The 20,000-nt window shown below is 45.6% G+C and overlaps 1 long non-coding RNA gene across 1 annotated transcript in view; it reads right to left on the minus strand.

The window, feature by feature from the left end:
* Positions 1-20,000, minus strand: part of LOC128701140 (uncharacterized) — a 166,320-nt gene that overhangs the window by 72,364 nt on the left and 73,956 nt on the right. The window contains exon 2 of the long non-coding RNA XR_011394028.1: positions 13,887-14,260. This is a non-coding gene — a long non-coding RNA (uncharacterized lncRNA). The remainder of the gene's footprint in view (positions 1-13,886; positions 14,261-20,000) is intronic.

Here is a 20,000-nt window from a genome sequence, read left to right on the forward strand (position 1 = left end):
AAATGACAGAGAAGGTGAAACTTGAACCCATGGTCTGGAAGTCTTGGAACTCACAAGCCATGAGTTCGAGCTCTTTCCGTTCCCTGATTTGATTATATATGATAAGAGGCGATTGACAATGTTATGAATGAAAAGAAGTTGGATGTCCTGTCTCCAAGCGAAACAACTGAAGGGGGTTAGGGAGTTTCAGTGGGGAGAAATAAATAGGATTGAGTCAGGAGTATCAGAGAGAGCTAAGAAAGGGGGAGCAATAATGTTGAAGGATCAGTCATTGAAGGAGAAAAGGGAATATGAATGTATAAATTCAAGGATTATGTGGATCAAAATAGGGGTTGGATGCGAAAAGTGGGTTATAATAAGTGTGTATGCATCTAGAGGAGAGAGGAGTGTAGAGGAGAGAGAGAGATTTTTGGAAATGCTAAGCGAGGGCTTAGGAACTTTTGAACCAAGTGAGAGAAACTGTAGTAGGGGACCTAAGTGAGAGAAACGGTTAGAGAGGGCGTGGTAAGGTAAGTTTGTCACCTAATTTTCTTTACAATTTCCCTTTGCCATTTCTTGATTATGATTGTTCTTCTCCTCTTCCTCTATCTTCTCTTTCTGGGAGCCACATATAAAGAGCAGACACAGGGGAATAAAGCCCTTCATATCCAGACTATCCCTCTCTAATCGAGGCTCAGAGGCTCTCAGAGCTGACTACCACTTACGATGCCACTGCTCTGTGTCTGTGCACTCTGGCCGCTGCACTTCAAGGCCACTGTCCGCCCCTATTCAAAAACACTCATGATATCAACCAACGACCACCTACCCACCCACCCACCCACACACACACACACACACACACACACACAAGGTACAAGCTGGATAAGCTACGTTCTCTCGTCCACAACATTCGCATTGCGACAAGCCTGCCTCCCTGTCTCTCACACTCGTACGCTGCTACCTCGACCCCTCACTCCACGCTATATAAAAAGCCTGGAGAACATATTGTAAATTACATTTTTCACTATCTGATACCTGAATTATTTCGTATATGTACTGGTTGATACCACAGGCGACCGTATATGTTTTGTGAACCTTCTCATCAGGAGAGTAGGGTCATTTGTCTCAGTCATTGCAATTAGTCGATTTATGTTCGCTCTAAACCTCTAAGAGAAAAAACTATTTATTCTAAGCTGGGTTAGGTAACACTAGGTTAGACTACGTCAGGCTTGGTTAGAGCTTACGCTTAGCTAGGTTAGATTAAATCATGTTTGGGTAAAGTTTATATTTAGCTAGGTTATTTTAGGTTAGAGCAAATTATGCTTAATTATGTCTGGTTAAAACAGATTAACGTACACTGTGGTGGTATATGACAGGGCAAACCTATCTAGCGTTCATTTCCCTTGTCTAACTCATTAAAAGTAGGGTAGCAATACTCTGCTGATGTACCCAATTCCCTTTAATTTAAAAACGGGGTCAATGCGGATGAAGGAAGCATTGAGCCCCAAGCTAATGATGGAGCACAAGGGGGCGCTCACCCCTGCGATATCCTCCACTTTACTTGGATGTGTGCTAATTAGCTTCCCTGGTGGAAAGACTGTGATGATCATACCTGGGTAAAGACCTGTGAGAGGATTCATGGTGTGGGCAGGATTTAACAGGCTCTAGGATGGAAGGATGGCAGGATAGAAGGAATAGGTAGGGGTTGTCATGCACCTGCTTATCAAGCCATAAGAAGAGGCTGGCAACCCAGATCAAGATCCTGGCACAGTTGGCAAGTGGTAACATTACTAAAAGTAATAGCAATGGCAGTATGGTCAAGGGCGGGATTTCTAACATCGCTCTCAGAATTAGCAAAGAATTATCGGAAGAACCAGTGAAAATTTGAAATTATTTAAAGGATTATCAGTTTCAAGAACAACCCACAACATTCCAGCTATATATACAGACACATTTCGCTAGTGAATGAGCGAGAAGTCGAACGTAACAGATTCTAAGGAGGACTGCTGGCAGCAGATAACAGGAACGACTGCTGGCAGCAGATAACAGGAACGACTGCTGGCAGCAGACAATTTAATACAGATAAGTGGTTCATAGAACCGAGAATCTGATAAATAGGACACATGTGCATCACTTGGGTATATTTACTGAGGAAACGTTTCGCCCGCAGTGACTTCACCAGTCAAGTACAAAGTGGTGAAGATCAGTAGGAGTTTGAGGTAATCAGTCCCTCAGCCTGGAGTCGATGTAATCAGTCTATCAGTCTTGATAAGAATCGAGATTGATGGACTTAACACATCGACTCCAGGCTGAGGGACTAATTACCTCAATCTCCTTGATCTTCATCACTTTGTATTGGACTGATGAAGCCACTGCGTGGCGAAACGTTTCCACAAAGATACCCAAGTGTTGGACAAACGTCTAATTTATCAGATGAAGCAATCCTGGCAGGGACAGCTGATCCACTCGCTCACACCCGAGTAGTGCTTCTCCAGGTTGTGTGGGCAGGAAGCCAGACTCGCTCACACCCGAGTAGTGCTTCTCCAGGTTGTGTGGGCAGGAAGCCAGACTCGCTCACACCACGAGTAGTGCTTCTCCAGGTTGTGTGGGCAGGAAGCCAGACTCGCTCACACCCGAGTAGTGCTTCTCCAGGTTGTGTGGGCAGGAAGCCAGACTCGCTCACACCACGAGTAGTGCTTCTCCAGGTTGTGTGGGCAGGAAGCCAGACTCGCTCACACCACGAGTAGTGCTTCTCCAGGTTGTGTGGGCAGGAAGCCAGACTCGCTCACACCACGAGTAGTGCTTCTCCAGGTTGTGTGGGCAGGAAGCCAGACTCGCTCACACCACGAGTAGTGCTTCTCCAGGTTGTGTGGGCAGGAAGCCAGACTCGTTCACACCACGAGTAGTGCTTCTCCAGGTTGTGTGGGCAGGAAGCCAGACTCGCTCACACCACGAGTAGTGCTTCTCCAGGTTGTGTGGGCAGGAAGCCAGACTCGCTCACACCACGAGTAGTGCTTCTCCAGGTTGTGTGGGCAGGAAGCCAGACTCGCTCACACCACGAGTAGTGCTTCTCCAGGTTGTGTGGGCAGGAAGCCAGACTCGCTCACACCACGAGTAGTGCTTCTCCAGGTTGTGTGGGCAGGAAGCCAGACTCGCTCACACCACGAGTAGCGCTTCTCCAGGTTGTGTGGGCAGGAAGCCAGACTCGCTCACACCACGAGTAGCGCTTCTCCAGGTTGTGTGGGCAGGAAGCCAGACTCGCTCACACCACGAGTAGCGCTTCTCCAGGTTGTGTGGGCAGGAAGCCAGACTCGCTCACACCACGAGTAGCGCTTCTCCAGGTTGTGGGGGCAGGAAGCCAGACTCGCTCACACCACGAGTAGCGCTTCTCCAGGTTGTGTGGGCAGGAAGCCAGACTCGCTCACACCACGAGTAGCGCTTCTCCAGGTTGTGTGGGCAGGAAGCCAGACTCGCTCACACCACGAGTAGCGCTTCTCCAGGTTGTGTGGGCAGGAAGCCAGACTCGCTCACACCACGAGTAGCGCTTCTCCAGGTTGTGTGGGCAGGAAGCCAGACTCGCTCACACCCGAGTAGCGCTTCTCCAGGTTGTGTGGGCAGGAAGCCAGACTCGCTCACACCCGAGTAGCGCTTCTCCAGGTTGTGTAAGTAGGAAGCCAGACTCGCTCACACCACGAGTAGCGCTTCTCCAGGTTGTGTGGACAGGAAGCCAGACTCGCTCACACGAGTAGTGCTTCTCCAGGTTGTGTGGGCAGGAAGCCAGACTCGCTCACACCACGAGTAGCGCTTCTCCAGGTTGTGTGGGCAGGAAGCCAGACTCGCTCACACCACGACTAGTGCTTCTCCAGGTTGTGTGGGCAGGAAGCCAGACTCGCTCACACCACGAGTAGCGCTTCTCCAGGTTGTGTGGGCAGGAAGCCAGACTCGCTCACACCACGAGTAGCGCTTCTCCAGGTTGTGTGGGCAGGAAGCCAGACTCGCTCACACCACGAGTAGCGCTTCTCCAGGTTGTGTGGGCAGGAAGCCAGACTCGCTCACACCACGACTAGTGCTTCTCCAGGTTGTGTGGGCAGGAAGCCAGACTCGCTCACACCACGAGTAGCGCTTCTCCAGGTTGTGTGGGCAGGAAGCCAGATTCGCTCACACCCGAGTAGCACTTCTCCAGGTTGTGTGGGCAGGAAGCCAGACTCGCTCACACCACGAGTAGTGCTTCTCCAGGTTGTGTGGGGAGGAAGCCAGACTCGCTCACACCCGAGTAGCGCTTCTCCAGGTTGTGTGGGCAGGAAGCCAGACTCGCTCACACCCGAGTAGCGCTTCTCCAGGTTGTGTGGGCAGGAAGCCAGATTCGCTCACACCCGAGTAGCACTTCTCCAGGTTGTGTGGGCAGGAAGCCAGACTCGCTCACACCACGAGTAGTGCTTCTCCAGTGGCAATATAAACACAAATGCAGTATAATGTGATCCTTTATTGACTACGTTTCGCCCACACAGTGGGCTTTTTCAAGTCACAAACAGAACTACCTGGGGTGGAAGGAACGCGAGTATTTATAGTCCGGCTGAGGTCAGGTGAAGAATGCTGCATCTGATGATGTACCGAGTTGGGTTGTAGAGTCTAAAAACTTGGGTAGCTTGGAAAGGAGACTGGACAAGTTTGTGAGCAGACCTTCTACAGTGTTCTTATGTGGGATAGCGATGAAGAAGTTTCTTGGCAAGTGGTTCAGCTATGTTATAGAAGCCACTATTCTGGTTGAAGTTGTCGGATATAGAAATAAGTGATGATTCCAGGATTCTTCTGTATTGAGTGTTGTCTTCTGTGGCGATAAGTCTTGAGTTTCTGTAGTTTATCAAGTGGTTGTGTGAATTACGGTGTTGTACGCAGGCATTCCTTGTGTCGTCAGACCTGCTTGCGTATTGGTGTTCTGAAATACGTGTTTGGAGGTCCCTTGATGTTTCGCCCACGTATAACTTGTTGCAGTCATTACAAGGGATTATGTATACCCCTGCAGAGGATGGAGGCTTGTCCTGCCTACTACTGGTGATGTCCTTGATGGTCGTGGTTGTGGAGGTAGATACTTGGAATGATGTTTTGGCAAAGATGTTGGAAACATGTTTGGCAATGGAGTTGGTGGGAAGGACTATGTATCTCTTCTCGGCAGTGTCTTCTCTGGGTGTGTTGAAGATGTTTAGTGCTCGCCGTCTGCAGTCTCTGATGAAGTGACGAGGATAGTGGAGTTTGGAAAATACCTGTTCAATTATAGTGCATTCTTCCTCAAGGAACTCGTTGCTGCAGATTCTGAGTGCACGCAGGAAGAAGCCTATAATTACACCACGTTTGGTTTTGGTGTCGTGGTGAGAGTAGAAGTGGAGAAGATCGTTTTGGTTGGTGGGTTTTCGATAGACTTTAAAACGAAGTTCGTGGTCAGCTTTGCAGAGTAGAACATCAAGGAAAGGAAGAGTGTTGTCGACCTCTTCTTCAAGTGTGAACTGGATTGAAGGCTCGACCTGGTTGAGCTTGTCTTGGAGAGCTTGAACGTTGAAGCGTTTAGGAGTTATGAGGAGAATGTCGTCAACATAACGGAGCCAGGTGACAGACGAAGGAATAATGGTGGAGAAACGTTCGGCTTCTAGATGTTCCATGTATAGGTTCGCTAGGACTGCACTGAGTGGCGAACCCATGGGTAGTCCAAAAGTCTGCTGAAAGAGGTGATTTTCAAAAGAGAAACACGTAAAGCCAACACATAGTTCAACCAGGTCGATGAAGTCGCTGGCTGGAATGGGAAGATCAAGTGAATCGTCAATTTTCTTGCGCAAGAGATCGATGGCTTGTTTAGTAGGTACTTTAGTGAATAGGGAAGTCACGTCAAGGCTGGAAAGTTTCTTGTTCCTGATGTTGATGTTGCGAATGCGATTGAGAAGATCACCTGAGTGTTTGAGATGTGCTGGACTGATAGTGCCCAAGAGTTTCGAGAGGTGTTTGGCGAGAATTCCTGAGAGCTTGTGGGGAGCACTGCCTATTCCCGAGGATATGGGCCTCAGTGGGATACCAGGCTTGTGAGTCTTTGGCAGGCCGTACATTCTGGCAGGTCTGGGGTTGCTGGGCATGGTGTGCAGAAGTTTCTTCCCTTGTTCTGAGCTCCTCAGAATGCGGCGAGTCCTTTGAAGAAAAGTTTTAGTAAGGTTGTCCACTTGGTTAGTTGTGAGAGGTTTGTAGGTATCTGGGTCATTAAGTAGATTGAGCATTTTGTTCCTGTAATCGTCAGTGTTCATGATAACAACACCACCTCCTTTATCAGCGGTGGTGACCCTGATGGTCGTGTCTTCTGCTAAACCTTTGAGTGCATTGATGTAACGTCGGGGTATGACTGGGGAGCTGCGTGTTGAGATGGCTGCTGAGATGATGCCAGCTCCCCAGTCATACCCCGACGTTACATCAATGCACTCAAAGGTTTAGCAGAAGACACGACCATCAGGGTCACCACCGCTGATAAAGGAGGTGGTGTTGTTATCATGAACACTGACGATTACAGGAACAAAATGCTCAATCTACTTAATGACCCAGATACCTACAAACCTCTCACAACTAACCAAGTGGACAACCTTACTAAAACTTTTCTTCAAAGGACTCGCCGCATTCTGAGGAGCTCAGAACAAGGGAAGAAACTTCTGCACACCATGCCCAGCAACCCCAGACCTGCCAGAATGTACGGCCTGCCAAAGACTCACAAGCCTGGTATCCCACTGAGGCCCATATCCTCGGGAATAGGCAGTGCTCCCCACAAGCTCTCAGGAATTCTCGCCAAACACCTCTCGAAACTCTTGGGCACTATCAGTCCAGCACATCTCAAACACTCAGGTGATCTTCTCAATCGCATTCGCAACATCAACATCAGGAACAAGAAACTTTCCAGCCTTGACGTGACTTCCCTATTCACTAAAGTACCTACTAAACAAGCCATCGATCTCTTGCGCAAGAAAATTGACGATTCACTTGATCTTCCCATTCCAGCCAGCGACTTCATCGACCTGGTTGAACTATGTGTTGGCTTTACGTGTTTCTCTTTTGAAAATCACCTCTTTCAGCAGACTTTTGGACTACCCATGGGTTCGCCACTCAGTGCAGTCCTAGCGAACCTATACATGGAACATCTAGAAGCCGAACGTTTCTCCACCATTATTCCTTCGTCTGTCACCTGGCTCCGTTATGTTGACGACATTCTCCTCATAACTCCTAAACGCTTCAACGTTCAAGCTCTCCAAGACAAGCTCAACCAGGTCGAGCCTTCAATCCAGTTCACACTTGAAGAAGAGGTCGACAACACTCTTCCTTTCCTTGATGTTCTACTCTGCAAAGCTGACCACGAACTTCGTTTTAAAGTCTATCGAAAACACACCAACCAAAACGATCTTCTCCACTTCTACTCTCACCACGACACCAAAACCAAACGTGGTGTAATTATAGGCTTCTTCCTGCGTGCACTCAGAATCTGCAGCAACGAGTTCCTTGAGGAAGAATGCACTATAATTGAACAGGTATTTTCCAAACTCCACTATCCTCGTCACTTCATCAGAGACTGCAGACGGCGAGCACTAAACATCTTCAACACACCCAGAGAAGACACTGCCGAGAAGAGATACATAGTCCTTCCCACCAACTCCATTGCCAAACATGTTTCCAACATCTTTGCCAAAACATCATTCCAAGTATCTACCTCCACAACCACGACCATCAAGGACATCACCAGTAGTAGGCAGGACAAGCCTCCATCCTCTGCAGGGGTATACATAATCCCTTGTAATGACTGCAACAAGTTATACGTGGGCGAAACATCAAGGGACCTCCAAACACGTATTTCAGAACACCAATACGCAAGCAGGTCTGACGACACAAGGAATGCCTGCGTACAACACCGTAATTCACACAACCACTTGATAAACTACAGAAACTCAAGACTTATCGCCACAGAAGACAACACTCAATACAGAAGAATCCTGGAATCATCACTTATTTCTATATCCGACAACTTCAACCAGAATAGTGGCTTCTATAACATAGCTGAACCACTTGCCAAGAAACTTCTTCATCGCTATCCCACATAAGAACACTGTAGAAGGTCTGCTCACAAACTTGTCCAGTCTCCTTTCCAAGCTACCCAAGTTTTTAGACTCTACAACCCAACTCGGTACATCATCAGATGCAGCATTCTTCACCTGACCTCAGCCGGACTATAAATACTCGCGTTCCTTCCACCCCAGGTAGTTCTGTTTGTGACTTGAAAAAGCCCACTGTGTGGGCGAAACGTAGTCAATAAAGGATCACATTATACTGCATTTGTGTTTATATTGCCATTGTGTCGGTATTTTATACCATTTATTTCCAGTGCTTCTCCAGGTTGTGTGGGCAGGAAGCCAGACTCGCTCACACCCGAGTAGCGCTTCTCCAGGTTGTGTGGGCAGGAAGCCAGACTCGCTCACACCACGAGTAGCGCTTCTCCAGGTTGTGTGGGCAGGAAGCCAGACTCCCACATCCTGACTCACGTTCCTACACTCCTCTCATGTCCAACCCTCTTGATCGCATCAAGAGAACTTCCCACACTCCTTCGTCATGTAGGAGGAGGAAAAAACTCTCGGGACTGGTTACAGGTATCTCAAAGGCGTGTCACAATGACGTCACTACTGTAACTAGTGGATTAACGATTCAGCACCACTGGGATTAAGGATTTAGAACCAGTACAAAAGTTGCTTTGGGATTAAAGATTCAGAACCACTACGCAACTTATCCTGGGATTAAGGATTTGAAACCACTACACATAATATTCTGGGATTAACTATTCAGGTTCTGGTATTAACAACTCAGAACCACTAAATATTGTCCTGGGATTAATGATTCAGAACTGCTACAAAAGTTCAACTGGTTATTCTTATATTAAACAGCATGTAAATCTTGTTCCTTTTTTTTTTTTGAAAAAAAAAAAAAAAGCACCGAAACCTCATTAAAGCTAAGATCTTAATATTTCTGGCAAGTGCTGTATTGAACTAACATCAATATACAATAGAAGATCCTGCCTAAATTGGGTTAGGATTCCAGGATGAAAGACGGTATTCCCATGATTATTATCTCGCAGGGTTATTAATCCACGACAGTTAAGTCCCTTGGCTTCCCCCTCCCCCCATGATGCGACCCTCTACAGTCGGTTAACTCCCTAGTACTCTTGTACTGCATGGTAAATATGGACCTACCCGGGATTGCTCCCGGGGCCTTTGGGATGCAAACTGAAGGCGCTGCCACTGAGGTACAAGCCACCGAAAAAGGGCGATGGTGACTTAGTTTTTCAGCTTATGGGAAGAAAACGTAAATATTTGAAGATCAACTTCTGCTGCTTGGAAATTAAAAGATCGGCATTCACATATGTTGATAAGATTGCCTGAAAATCAACAGCAGATATAGCAGCAGAAGTAGCACCAGCAGCACTAGCACAGACAGCAGAGGCATGGACAATAGTAAGAGCAGTAGTACCTGCAGTGTTAAATGCAATGCTACCACTAGCCTCACCACTTGTACCACTGATCCAAGCACCTAGAGTAGCATCAGCGTCCACACCAACAGCAGCACCAACAGGAACAAAAGGAACCAACAAGAACTAAAGGAACGCCACCACACGCAGCAGCAGCAACAGCAGAACTACTTGCAGCTCCACCACTAACAGCAAACAGCAGCAGTTTAATGTCAAAGTCCCCAACACAACACTTGACTACCTTATCAACGTCTCAGTTCAGTTGACTAACCCTCCCTCACTCACTAATTCACACCCCGTCTAATTAGCATAGACCTCCTCCTCCTCCTGCTGCTGCTGCTGCTCTCTATCTCGGGGCGTCAAGAGTAATCAAGCCTGTGTGTAATTACGCACCATTAGCACCTCTCACATTATCGCCAGCTTGAGACCCTGCCAAGTGAGTGTCGCCTGGCTAATCTGGCGAAGCTCCAAGTCGCAGCCAAAGACACTGTTCCTTCCCCGCGTCCCCTTCTCCATCTATGTTTCTTGCTAGAGTGCTGGTCCCCTCTGTTGAACGGACGCCCCATTTCTGTTGGTCTGTTTGTTACTCTAGTGTTTTCTCAGTTGTACTTGTCTGTTGTATATATGTTAGATTTGCTGGTCCGTACAACTGGATCGCTGGTCATGTCTGTTGGATTGCTAGTTCGTCTGTTGTTCATTCCTGTTGAACTGCTAGTTCATCTGTTGTTCCTGAGTGCTGGACCACTGATTCAGTTGTTGTTCCTGTCTGCTGGACTGTTATCGCTGTCTGCTGGACTGTTATTTCATCTGTAGTTCCTGTCTGTTAGACTGTTTAATCCATATATATATATATAGTGGAAAACCAGTCAGCACTTCTAAATCACTCTTAGCCATTCCCAGCAGCTCTCAGCCACCTGTAAAAGCTCTTTGCCTCTCCCAGCTGTCCTCAGCACCATCACTCAGGTCAATGTTGGCAGACGTCCACTGGTCACTATTCTGGAGGGAAGGAGAGATAAAAGAAAGAAGGAAGGAAGGGAGAAAGGAAGGAAGGAAGGACGGCTGCCTAAAGTTTAGAAACTTTACTTACCTTTGTTTACCTTTGGACAAGAGCTGCCGAGTCGCCATCTTTGTATTCCGTTAAGACTAAGGGGAAACTTGACAGTGAGAAGTGCCTTTCTCTCTCGCGATTCGCGAATTGAAGTTCGTGTCTCCACTACTCGTTGCGCTGAATGACCACACTACTACTCCACAGTATATAATAATAATAATAACACCGTCCACTCCACAAAATAAAATAAAGTCAGACGTACCTTGAGATCTTGCCTAACGTGTCATTTTCTCTCTCTCAGCGGTGTTCCAAGACCCTACAAATCCCCTGATTTGTCTCTTAGAATCCTTACGACCTCATCTGTTCCAGTTCGAATCCCCGGGTGCTAAGCTGCTGATGCATCACTCTGCACCCACCGATCCTTGTCCGTACTTACGAACCTTCCTAGGTTCCTCCTCGCGAGGGTTCGAAGCCTTTCAATGAGACAAGGAATTCTTCTATAAGAAATGTTACACAGAAGTCACTCGATATGAAGGGTTTGAATCTCTTAACGTCCTGAAGCCTGGAATCCATTTTTGAGAGTCTCACTACCATCACTGGAGCTATTATTTATTAACCCACAGAATAATGGCACAGAACGCACCGAAATGTCGTTTAAAGATTAAGCTTTAATATATGGATTAGTTTTGAAGGTAAAAGACTTGCCCACAGAACAAGATGTTTCGCTCTAAAAGGATATCTGTTTGGAGCGAAAGGTGGTTTAAAAGAAATATTTATTCTACACGTATAATGTTTCTCTCTACCCTAAATAGGTAATTACGAATATCACAGAATCTATCCTAAACTATCCGAACCGGTACCATTAGCAAATTTGGTTCCATAATCCATAAAACTGCGAAATAACTCCAAGGAAGAACAAATTAGTCCTTCAGCACATCTTCATAGCTCATTTCAAAGAGAAAGTTGATCAAGAGCCAAAAGACACAATACCGTGACTGGAACAACACACAAGTAACCCGCACATGTTGAAGAATTGAGACACTTATGCAACACTTGGGAATCTTTATTGAAGAAACGTTTCGCCACACAGTGGCTTCATCAGTCTAATACAAAGTAGAAGTGGGTAAGGAGAGTAGAAGTTTGAGGTAATCAGTCCCTCAACCTGGATTCGATGTGTTCAGTCCATCACTCTTGTGATGGACTGAACACATCATACTTCTACTCTCCTTACCCATTTCTACTTTGTATTGGACTGATGAAGCCACTGTGTGGCGAAACGTTTCTTCAATAAAGATTCCCAAGTGTTGCATAAGTGTCTCAATTCTTCAACTTGTCGGTTATCAAAACCATTCATCACAACCCGCACATGGAGAGGAGCTTATGGCAAGTCGGACCGAAACGTCGTCATAAGCTTCTCTCTCTTGTATGCGGGTTATCTCAGATGCCATCGAGCAATTTGTATGTGCTTGAAAAAGAGCACCTCTCCTTCAGCGCCTGTCCTTTCCGTCCTTCAAGAAGAGGTGGCAGTGCCTCGTTCCCTGTGTATATTCCTCCAGCGCCTCGTAAAGCCTGGATAAGAGGTCCCTCTTTGCTTGCTACTGTCCACGTCTTTTCGGCTAACTTTTCTCTCTCTCTCTCTCTCTCTCTCTCTCTCTCTCTCTCTCTCTCTCTCTCTCTCTCTCTCTCTCTCTCTCTCTCTCTCTCTCTCTCTCTGAGTCCTTCAACTGCTTACCTCTCTCCTCTCCGGGCACTCTTCCTAAGCTCAAGGTATCGTCTAGAGAAGCTTTTAGGCTTCAGGTATCGTGTCCAGGTCCTACCGGACACGATGCTCGAGGTACCGTCCGTGTACACTCTTGCTTCAAGCATAATTCTGTGATATTCCTAGCCTCCAGGTATTGCACCAGGAAGTTTCTAGCCTCCAGATATCGTCCCTGGTAGTTCCTAGCCTCCAGATATCGTCCGTGGTAGTTCTTAGCCTCCAGATATCGCCCCAGGAGGTTTCTAGCTTCTAGGTATTGTCCGTGGTAGTTTCTAGCCTCCAGGTATCGCCCCAAGAGGTTTCTAGCTTCCAGGTTTTGTCAGTGGTAGTTCCAAGCCTCCAGGTACCGACCCTGGTAGTTCCTAGCCTCCAGGTATCGTCCCGGGAAACTTGTCTGAGCGTTTAGTTACCGTCTCTCATGACCGTTCTTTCTAAAAGTTAGAAAACGAAACATCACGAGTAGGCTCTGGCGGAAAGACTTATCTTGAGGGTGATGGTGTTGGTGGCGTTGGTGTTGGAGGTGTTGAAAGTGGTGGAGGTGTGTCCTGCTGTTGCTTTTGGTGGTGTTCATGGCTGTTGATGGTGGCTGTGCTGATGGTTGTGGATGGTGGCTGTGAATAACCAGGCTGATAGACAAATAAATCTTTAGATAGGTGAATACATAGTTTACAAGACAGATTAACAGGCAGAAGGAGGAATTGACTGGTAGATTAATGGATAAGAATACTAATAGTTAAGAAAACTAATGGATAAGAAAACTAATAGATAAGAAAAATAATGGAAATGAAGGTTCTGCAACAAATAAACAAGTCACCAATTTACAAAAACATGGACAAGGAATCTGCAGAGAGTCTTGCTAGTCATGTCTTCAATTCTCCAGCAGCGTCGTAGACACATAAAAACAACAGTAAATTTCCCTCACTACTGACCAACAGCTTTTCATTTTTCCCTGGAAAAAAAGAGAGAAAGGAATGTTTGGAGTGTGGCTGTCACTGTGAAGGGAATGTTTGGAGTGTGGCTGTCACTGTGAAGGGAATGTTTGGAGTGTGGCTGTCACTGAAGGGAATGTTTGGAGTGTGGCTGTCACTGTGGAGGGAATGTTTGGAGTGTGGCTGTCACTGTGAAGGGAATGTTTGGAGTGTGGCTGTCACTGTGGAGGGAATGTTTGGAGTGTGGCTGTCACTGTGAATGAACATTCCTACTGAGGTACTCAGTAACATCACACACACACACACACACACACACACACACACACACACACACAAGAAAGAACTAGAGGTTAAGCCACTAATGCAGAAAAACAGAGAGAGACATGGAACATACAACTCAAGGAACAGCAGACAAGAGGGAAGCGAGCAGAGATTACACCAGATTAAGAAGGGAGACGGAGATGAAATTTGAAAATGGCATCGCATCAAAGACTGAAGCAAAATCTGAAACTCCTTTCTGGTCACACAAGAAGGTGAGGGACGAGCCGATAAAAACGGGAAGAGGAGGAGATGATAAAAGTATGTGAGGAATTTAATATTATGTGTAAGGAAGTAGTGACAATAGAACAGAAGGAAGCGTACCTGGAGGGTGTTGCGGGGGTCAACGCCCCCGCGTCCCCGTCCATGACCAGCCCTCGCGGTGGATAAGACTGATCAACCAGGCTGTAACTGCCGGCCGCAGGCAAACCGACGTACGATCCACAGCCTGGCTGACCAAGTACTGATTTTAGGTGTGTCAGAGCACCAGCGCACAGTGAGCGTAAACACACCAGAACCTGGAGATCTTCTCCTTCAGGATGCCTGCAGGTTGCTCTGAAGGTTCTATTCTTCCCGGTGACTGCTGGAGTAGTAGTGTGGAGTGTCTAGTAGTGAAGTGTGCAGCAGTACTAGCTAGCGGATGTCCATTGTCAATGTGGCTGCCGGTGGAAATTATCGTTCTGACGCTCCTCTTGCCTCTGTCAGGTGAAAATACAGTGTTATTGACGGTATTTCAGAAATCATATAAACTCCGAAGGAGGAAGTGTAGGTGATACTATCCCGAGTCAACAAATCGGGATAACACACTCGCAAACAAATCACAGAACGTGTGACTCGCTGGCCCAGTGGTTAACACACTGGCCTGTGAGATTTTATGACTAACCTGACTAGGATTCGATCCCCTCCCCGTTCTGTGATTAGGTTATACTAAATAGCTCACACAATATAAGCAGACATAATGAGTGATCCCATATGAAGACTGACAGATCACTGGATGAACTATACCTGCCAGAGAAAGTCAAATATGATCTCCATATACAAGAATAGAGCCAGAGAAAGCCTTGTTCTAAAAACCATTTTCACTCTCCAGTAAATTGTCAAAAGTTCTAGAGAAGATTATAAGGAGAATGGACAAATAATCCACACATAGAAGAAGCCAAACTTATGATCACGTTTTGGTGTGACTAATTATATTATATATATATATGTGGTTTCTTTTTCTGTCTCAAACACGCTAGATAACAGGGATATCTTGCTACTCCAACTTACACTTTGGTCACACTTCACAGACATGCACATGCATATATATATATACATACATCTAGGTTTTTCTCCTTTTTCTAAATAGCTCTTGTTCTTCTTTATTTCTTCTATTGTCCATGGGGAAGTGGAAAAGAATCTTTCCTCCGTAAGCCATGCGTGTCGTATGAGGCGACTAAAATGCCGGGAGCAATGGGCTAGTAACCCCTTCTCCTGTAGACATTTACTAAAAAAGAGAAGAAAAACTTTATAAAACTGGGATGCTTAAATGTGCGTGGATGTAGTGCGGATGACAAGAAACAGATGATTGCTGACGTTATGAATGAAAAGAAGTTGGATGTCCTGGCCCTAAGCGAAACAAAGCTGGAGGAGGTAAAGTTTCGGTGGGGGGAAATAAATGGGATTAAATCTGGAGTATCTGAGAGAGTTAGTGCAAAGGAAGGGGTAGCAGTAATGTTGAAGGATCAGTTATGGAAGGAGAAAAGAGAATATAAATGTGTAAATTCAAGAATTATGTGGATTAAAGTAAAGGTTGGATGCGAAAAGTGGGTCATAATAAGCGTGTATGCACCTGGAGAAGAGAGGAATGCAGAGGAGAGAGAGAGATTTTGGGAGATGTTTAGTGAATGTATAGAAGCCTTTGAACCAAGTGAGAGAGTAATTGTGGTAGGGGATCTGAATGCTAAAGTAGGAGAAACTTTTAGAGGGGGTGTGGTAGGTAAGTTTGGGGTGCCAGGTGTAAATAATAATGGGAGCCCTTTGATTAAACTTTGTATAGAAAGGGGTTTAGTTATAGGTAATACATATTTTAAGAAAAAGAGGATAAATAAGTATACAAGATATGATGTAGGGCGAAATGACAGTAGTTTGTTGGATTATGTATTGGTAGATAAAAGACTGTTGAGTAGTCTTCAGGATGTACATGTTTATAGAGGGGCCACAGATATATCAGATCACTTTCTAGTTGTAGCTACACTGAGAGTAAAAGGTAGATGGGATACAAGGAGAATAGAAGCATCAGGGAAGAGAGAGGTGAAGGTTTATAAACTAAAAGAGGAGGCAGTTAGGGTAAGATATAAACAGCTATTGGAGGATAGATGGGCTAATGAGAGCATAGGCAATGGGGTCGAAGAGGTATGGGGTAGGTTTAAAAATGTAGTGTTAGAGTGTTCAGCAGAAGTTTGTGGTTACAGGAAAGTGGGTGCGGGAGGGAAGAGGAGCGATTGGTGGAATAATGATGTAAAGAGAGTAGTAAGGGAGGAAAAGTTAGCATATGAGAAGTTTTTACAAAGTAGAAGCGATGCAAGGAGGGAAGAGTATATGGAGAAAAAGAGAGGTTAAGAGAGTGGTGAAGCAATGTAAAAAGAGCAAATGAGAGATTGGGTGAGATGTTATCAACAAATTTTGTTGAAAATAAGAAAAAGTTTTGGAGTGAGATTAACAAGTTTAGGAAGCCTAGAGAACAAATGGATTTGTCGGTTAAAAATAGGAGAGGAGAGTTATTAAATGGAGAGTTAGAAGTATTGGGAAGATGGTGGGAATATTTTGAGGAATTGTTAAATGTTTATGAAGATAAGGGAAGCTGTGATTTCGTGTATAGGGCAAGGAGGAATAACATCTTGTAGGAGTGAGGAAGAGCCAGTTGTGAGTGTGGGGCAAGTTCGTGAGGCAGTAGGTAAAATGAAAGGGGGTACGGCAGCCGGGATTGATCGGATAAAGATAGAAATGTTAAAAGCAGGTGGGGATATAGTTTTGGAGTGGTTGATGCTATTATTTAATAAATGTATGGAAGAGGGTAAGGTACCTAGGTATTGGCAGAGAGCATGCATAGTTCCTTCGTATAAAGGCAAAGGGGACAAAAGAGTGCAAAAATTATAGGGGGATAAGTCTGTTGAGTATACCTGGTAAAGTGTATGGTAGAGTTATTATTGAAAGAATTAAGAGTAAGACGGAGAATAGGATAGCAGATGAACAAGGAGGCTTTAGGAAAGGTAGGGGGTGTGTGGACCAGGTGTTTACAGTGAAACATAAGTGAACAGTATTTAGATAAGGCTAAGGAGGTCTTTGTGGCATTTATGGATTTGGAAAAGGCGTATGACAGGGTGGATAGGGGGGCAATGTGGCAGATGTTGCAGGTGTATGGTGTAGGAGGTAGGTTACTGAAAGCAGTGAAGAGTTTTTACGAGGATAGTGAGGCTCAAGTTAGAGTATGTAGGAAAGAGGGAGATTATTTCCCAGTAAAAGTAGGCCTTAGCCAAGGATGTGTGATGTCACCGTGGTTGTTTAATATATTTATAGATGGGGTAGTAAGAGAAGTAAATGCGAGGGTCTTGGCAAGAGGCGTGGAGTTAAAAGATAAAGAATCACACAAAGTGGGGGTTGTCACAGTTGCTCTTTGCTGATGACACTGTGCTCTTGGGAGATTCTGAAGAGAAGTTGCAGAGATTGGTGGATGAATTTGGTAGGGTGTGCAAAAGAAGAAAATTAAAAGTGAATACAGGAAAGAGTAAGGTTATGAGGATAACAAAAAGATTAGGTGATGAAAGATTTGATATCAGATTGGAGGGAGAGAGTATGGAGGAGGTGAACGTATTCAGATATTTGGGAGTGGACGTGTCAGCGGATGGGTCTATGAAAGATGAGGTGAATCATAGAACTGATGAGGGGAAAAGGGTGAGTGGTGCACTTAGGAGTCTGTGGAGACAAAGAACTTTGTCCTTGGAGGCAAAGAGGGAAATGTATGAGAGTATAGGTTTACCAATGCTCTTATACAGGTGTGAAGCATGGGTGATGAATGTTGCAGCGAGGAGAAGGCTGGAGGCAGTTAAGATGTCATGTCTGAGGGCAATATGTGGTGTGAATATAATGCAGAGAATTCGTAGTTTGGAAGTTAGGAGGAGGTGCGGGATTACCAAAACTGTTGTCCAGACGGCTGAGGAAGGGTTGTTGAGGTGGTTCGGACATGTAGAGAGAATGGAGCGAAACAGAGTGACTTCAAGAGTGTATCAGTCTGTAGTGTAAGTAAGGCGGGGTAGGGGTCGGCCTAGGAAAGGTTGGAGGGAGGGGGTAAAGGAGGTTTTGTGTGCGAGGGGCTTGGACTCCCAACAAGCATGCGTGAGCGTGTTTGATAGGAGTGAATGAAGACAAATGGTTTTTAATACTTAACGTGCTGTTGGAGTGTGAGCAAAGTAACATTTATGAAGGGGTTCAGGGAAACCGGCAGGCCGGACTTGAGTCCTGGAGATGGGAAGTACAGTGCCTGCACTCTGAAGGAGGGGTGTTAATGTTGCAGTTTAAAAACTGTAGTGTAAAGCACCCTTCTGGCTAGACAGTGATGGAGTGAATGATGGTGAAAGTTTTTCTTTTTCGGGCCACCCTGCCTTGGTGGGAATCGGCCAGTGTGTTAATAATAAAAATAATATATATATATATATATATATATATATATATATATATATATATATATATATATATATATATATATATATATATAAAGGCTTTCGTAATGAAAAGGTTGTCCTGTGAAACTTGAGGAAAGTTGTGTCTAGCTTGGCTCTGTACAAAGGCTTCCAGCTGTTCCTTGTTATTTTGCTTTGTAGACCATCTTGTGGTTCCTGGAGTTTATCGTTGCCTGGGACGGGGATGAAAAAAGCCAACGTGGCCATTGTTCAGAGCCTCACAGACATGTCGGCTTTTATCTGCAGCTCTTCTTTTATCTTATGAACTTTGTGCGTTCATTTCTTGCTCTGACATGAGTCAGAGACCTCGTCTGACTTCATTGTCCGTCGATTAAAGAAATGCTGACGTTCTATGCGGCATTCATTCTTTCATTACTCAAGGTTTTCTTGACTGTTTCTGTGTAACGAAGTTAAGGAGGAAGTGACGCTCAAGGCAAGTGAAACGCCAGTTCATCTTATCACAAAAAATCTGTTCAATGGGGGGGAGATAACCTTGTTGTGAACTGACTGGTCCTAGGAACTAGGAGAATACCTTTTCAAGAACTGACTAGCCCCACGGTCTACGAGAGTACTAACCCAGGGTCTAGGAGAGTACTAACCCAGGGTCTAGGAGAGTACTAACCCAAGGTCTAGGAGAGTACTAATCAAAACCTGACTGGTCCCACGGTCAACGAGAGTATTAAAGCACAGTCAAGGAGAGTACTAATAAAAGATTGACTGGTCCTAGCGTCTAGGAGAGTACTAATAAGACTGACAGGTTCCAACGTCTAAGAGAGTACTAACCCAGGGTCTAGGAGAGTACTAACTCAAGGTCTAGGAGAGTACTAACCCAGGGCCTAGGAGAGTACTAACCCAGGGTCTAGGAGAGTACTAACCCAAGGTCTAGGAGAGTACTAACCCAAGGTCTAGGAGAGTACTAACCCAAGGTCTAGGAGAGTACTAACCCAAGGTCTAGGAGAGTACTAACCCAAGGTCTAGGAGAGTACTAACCCAAGGTCTAGGAGAGTACTAACCCAAGGTCTAGGAGAGTACTAACCCAAGGTCTAGGAGAGTACTAACCCAAGGTCTAGGAGAGTACTAACCCAAGGTCTAGGAGAGTACTAACCCAAGGTCAAGGAGAGTACTTACCCAGGGTTTAGGAGAGTACTAACCCTGGGTTTAGGAGAGTACTAACCCTGGGTCTAGGAGAGTACTAACCCAGGGTCCAGGAGAGTACTAACCCAGGGCTTAAGAGTACTAGCCCAGGGTCAAGGAGAGTACTTACCCAGGGTTTAGGAGAGTACTTACCCAGGGTTTAGGAGAGTACTTACCCAGGGTTTAGGAGAGTACTAACCCAGGGTCTAGGAGAGTACTAACCCAGGGTCCAGGAGAGTACTAACCCAGGGCGTAGGAGAGTACTAACCCAGGGCCTAGGAGAGTACTAACCCAGGGTCAAGGAGAGTACTAACCCAGGGTCAAGTAGAGTACTTACCCAGGGTTTAGGAGAGTACTTACCCAGGGTTTAGGAGAGTACTAACCCAGGGTCTATGAGTACTAACAAAGGTATAACCAGCAAAACGATCCCAGGAATAATCAGAATAAAGTCTTGAAAATCTAAGTATCTCTTAAAAAAACAAAGGAAGAATCATTATCTCTAAGAACGAGATTCTAAGTAAAGGACTCACTTAATGTACTTATTTTCACCTGTCTCCTCTCTTATCTTTCTTTCTTTTATCATCTT

The sequence above is a fragment of the Cherax quadricarinatus genome, chromosome 73 (genome assembly GCF_038502225.1).
Source record: "Cherax quadricarinatus isolate ZL_2023a chromosome 73, ASM3850222v1, whole genome shotgun sequence".
Classification (NCBI taxonomy): domain Eukaryota; kingdom Metazoa; phylum Arthropoda; class Malacostraca; order Decapoda; family Parastacidae; genus Cherax; species Cherax quadricarinatus.